We start from the raw sequence: 4,542 nt of genomic DNA, 5'->3' as shown, positions 1-4,542 counted from the left end.
ATTTTTTGGGTTAATATTTTGATTTAAGAATGTAAATAATATATTAACATTTATAAGTTATTTGAATTTGATTTAAATAAAATTAAGATTCAATTTAGTTATTAACGAATCGAACTTAAGTTTGAATATTTTGACTTATTAATCTAATTGAGTTTGAATATTTTTATATTTGATTTGTATAACTCGTGAGTCTAATCTAATTATTATATTTTAATTAATAAAATATCTTAAACTTGAACTTAAGCTCAAGTATAAATAATTAAATTTTATTTAATATAAAAATCAAATTTATTTTTATATGTTAATCGAGTAAGTTTGAATAACTTAATTTCTATCTCGAATCAAGTTCGAGCTAAAATAATCAAATTCAATCAAGCTCGTATCAAGTTTCGAGTATCAAATTTGGAGTCAAGATTGAGCTTGAGCTCTCACTCAAGCTTAATATTGTATCAGTCTGAACTTGATTGATTACACTCATTCTCTAGTTAATGACTAGCCATATATATTTTTTTACTTTTCAATTTTATCCTTTAATTATATTGTGATATCAAAAATATCCTTATTTTTTATTTTTTATTTTGATTTTTTATTTAAAAATCTTGAAATATTTTTTGCTAATTAATATCATAAATAAAATTTATTACTTATTGATAAATTTTATTATTTATTAGTAATTTTATGTAATAAATAAATTTTATGAATATTAAATAATTTAAAATTTTAATTATATATATTTTAATTTAATGTCCTTAATATTTAATTTATCTTCTTATTATAATTTATCTCACTTTCACCACTATTTTTACATCAAAACACATATTTAATTATTTATTTTAATTTTATCTTTACCATTATTTTCAATTTCAACAAAATTAATCTCATCGTTCATTCAAATAGATCTTTAATATTTCAACTCTATTAAGATAGTTAAATATTATGTGACGAATTTTGAACTACTTGTAACTTTTTTTTTAAACTCTTATAAGATAATTAAAAATTAAGTGGACAATAGATATTGAAAATAAAAGTATAAGATTTTGAGAACATTTTCAATTACAATATCTACAGTACAATCTTATGTAAAGAATCATATATAAAGTTCACTTATGTGTGGTTCTAGATGATATTTTATTGAATCATTATGAATTTAAATTATGATAAAATAATTATAATGTAATAATTATAGAGATATGATCCTAAGATTTTATATTCTATTAGATTTTAAGCCCTTTCTTTATCGCGGGAGTAAAATAAAGTTATATACATGTAATTTAATTCTAAAAGTAAAATAAAATTATATATTAATAATTTAAATATTGAACAATGTATAAGAGAAAAAAAAGTTGTATAGCTATTTATGTTTTAAATATTTACATTAGTTAAAGACAGTGATGATGATATATTAAACTTATTAATTGAAGATTTGTTTATTTGTCATTATCATTGGATCATAAAAGAATAAATAACCCTATTTATAACTTAGCATTCATCATAAAGAAATACATCTAACCAAAAAATTCAACAATGAAAAACAAACAAAACAACCTATCACATTATCTATACTATTAAAGAGTGTTGGATAAAGAAACTACTATGTTTTCATATTCTAGTAAATGGAACATTAAAAACCAAATTTGAATCTTTGTTTGCATTCTGTTATACAAAAATTGATACAGATAACAAAATCAGAAATGTTAATAAGCAAAATAACAAAGGCAGACATGTGGATAAATAAGAGAAAATAGAAGATATCAATGCCCAAATTTATTCTTTAACATTTCCTTTCCACGTGCTTCTTGTTGTTTTCATGAAAATGCAATTAACTTTGAAAAATGATTGTTAAGAACTTTGCAAGTAAGGAAGAAGATATCAACTATCAATTACCACTCGAATTATACTACATGGATTAGATATTCTTGGGCCATTTGACTCATAAGGCATCACAACCTTCAATTATGGCTTATCTTTCTATACAATTCTATTATTTAATTGAATATGAAGCAACTAACTTTATCTTTTCCAAGAAAAATAGACTTTCCATGTAGGAGTTCAGCAAAGATGAAACTAATAGACTATATATTAACAGCTAGACCATACTTTGTTGCTCCAAAAAGTAGCTTTAAAAGTTTGTGAAAATGATAAAAATGAGAAGTAAATGCTAGGAGTTAAAAATTATGATTGCATTTCTCATGTTTCTCTTTAAATAATCATATTTAAAAAAAAATCCTCAATACAAATAAATTTGAAACTAACCAAAAGTTAAAATCAATGACAATCTTGAAACTATACCTTAAATTAAGGTAACCAACTTCAAATAAGATTTTTTATTAACAAATGGTGTAAAACTAACTGTATATGTAAATTAAAATATATACCTCTAATTATCTCAATACTTTAAAAGAATAATGTTGTACAAAAAACAATAAAAAGTAATTAGACAGATGTATTTAAAAGACATATATATAGAAATTAATTAACTTTGAAACCCCACTTATCAAAATTTGAAGTAAAGGCAAACAAACATTTATACCCATGAAAGAAAAAATATAAACACATTAGAATACTAAGTTGGATAAAGAAACAAATGATTAAGGAGTTGTACACCGACTCAATAATCCTAAAATTGGTGTATTTGGCTAGTTATATAACACTATCTATTATAGATAATAGGCAAAACAAATAATAACATTGTAAATTGCTTCTGATATTGATATTTTGCTTAGTATGCAAAAGTCTATCTACTTGCTAATACTATGCAACGTATAAATATTCCATCAACAAAAAAACACATTTATTTTTTGTATTTCCAATAGACATAGATCACAATAAAAAATTATTTTTTTCATTTAAAAATTTGCAATAGGAAGTTCATGATTGAAACATCAATAATAAGTTAAAAAACTAAAGATAACACAATTAATTACTATTGTAATATCAAGAACTAAAAATGAAAAAAGGAGTTACACTAGAAAACATACATTGCATTCATTTTTTCGTTACATTTACAAAACATATTAGCTGCAAAGTGGTTGAAATATATCTCTACGAAATAAGAAGTTTCACAATTTTGTAACTAAACTAACTAACCAAAGCTTCATTGATAGATTACGAAAAGATATTGTTTCTAGATTAGAGTATCTAAAAAATCTCATAGTCATACAATTACAAAGTAAGCAAAATAGATACATAAATAAAATAAACAAATATATTGTTAGAAGTCGTAGACTGTTAGCTGACCTTGATGCTCTTCTAATAAGCATAAGCAATATTAATTTATTTAAATTTAAAAAGGTAATTAGAATTTTTCCTTAAGAAAATTAGTTACAAGCTTAATAAATGAAAGCATAAACTATCATGAGGCTTAAACATATATTTCCAACAACTGGGTATAACCATTTCATAAACAAAGACCAATCAAAAGATAATTAACCTCTAAAACTTAAAACCACATACTTTTTTTAGGTATGAAAATCATGTATGCAGCAAACTAATTAATGTATAGTGGCAACTTTTCAATCAAGTCACTTATTGCATTAACAAATCAAACTCCACAATATAATAGATTTTAAAAAGGCATTAAAACAAACACCTTTATAGCATTAGATGGGAAAACTTTAAAATGAAACTATAAAAAGTTAACTACCCGATTGTAATTGGCTTGAATAGTTTTGTCATAATCAATTTGTAGGTTAAAAAAATGCATAGCTTTAGAGTCATCACGATCATCTTTTTCATATTGTTTCTTAATTTCAAATTTTAATCCATATTCTTTTGCTTATTTCTAAAACGAAGTCTTGTCTTATACAATAGCTTTACAATTTTTGAAATGCATAACCTTAGTTAGACTCATATTCATTAACCAAACAATAAGTCAATTTTAATCAAATTATTATACATTGAATTGTATACCCTCAAAATAGTCACAATTAGCACTAATGACATACTTGAATATAATTAAAGTTACATAAAATGTTAACAATTTTATGATAAATACTTTCCTGATACAACTCCTGAGAGGGCATATAAAACATTATGACCATCAGAACCAAGAACTAACCCCTAATTATTGGCCAACTTGATCGGGCACTAGTAGGGTAAGAATATTAGTTCTAATTTTGTTTCAAGTTTGAGGATAATCTAGTTCTCATAGCGTAACTTTTGTGTCTTTTGAAGCAAAGGCCATAAGCTTGTAATCGGTCAAGTATGAGATAGAGTTGCACTGCAAGAGTAGATGCTTTATTTCTATACTATAATGCAAATAGTTATAATAACATGGAATAACTAATTAACTGTTTAAAATCACCAACATTAATGACTTAATGTAATTGAAGAATAGCATGACACAATATGAGTAATAATTACACAGTTATAACTTGTTAAGACCATAATTACATTGAATGAGATCACATTAGATCGTTTAAAGAAAAATAATAAAATGTAAGAGTTTTGGCCTTAGAATCATCACTGTACCATAACATGGTGGTATTTAAGAATTGCTAGAGGATTTTTTTTGTGTGATAATTATATATTCTAACCTTACCA

Source organism: Durio zibethinus, chromosome 11, assembly GCF_047325235.1.
Source record: "Durio zibethinus cultivar Kanyao isolate XHJ-2024 chromosome 11, ASM4732523v1, whole genome shotgun sequence".
In the NCBI taxonomy this organism is placed as follows: Eukaryota; Viridiplantae; Streptophyta; class Magnoliopsida; order Malvales; family Malvaceae; genus Durio; species Durio zibethinus.
This window is presented reverse-complemented; position numbering follows the sequence as displayed.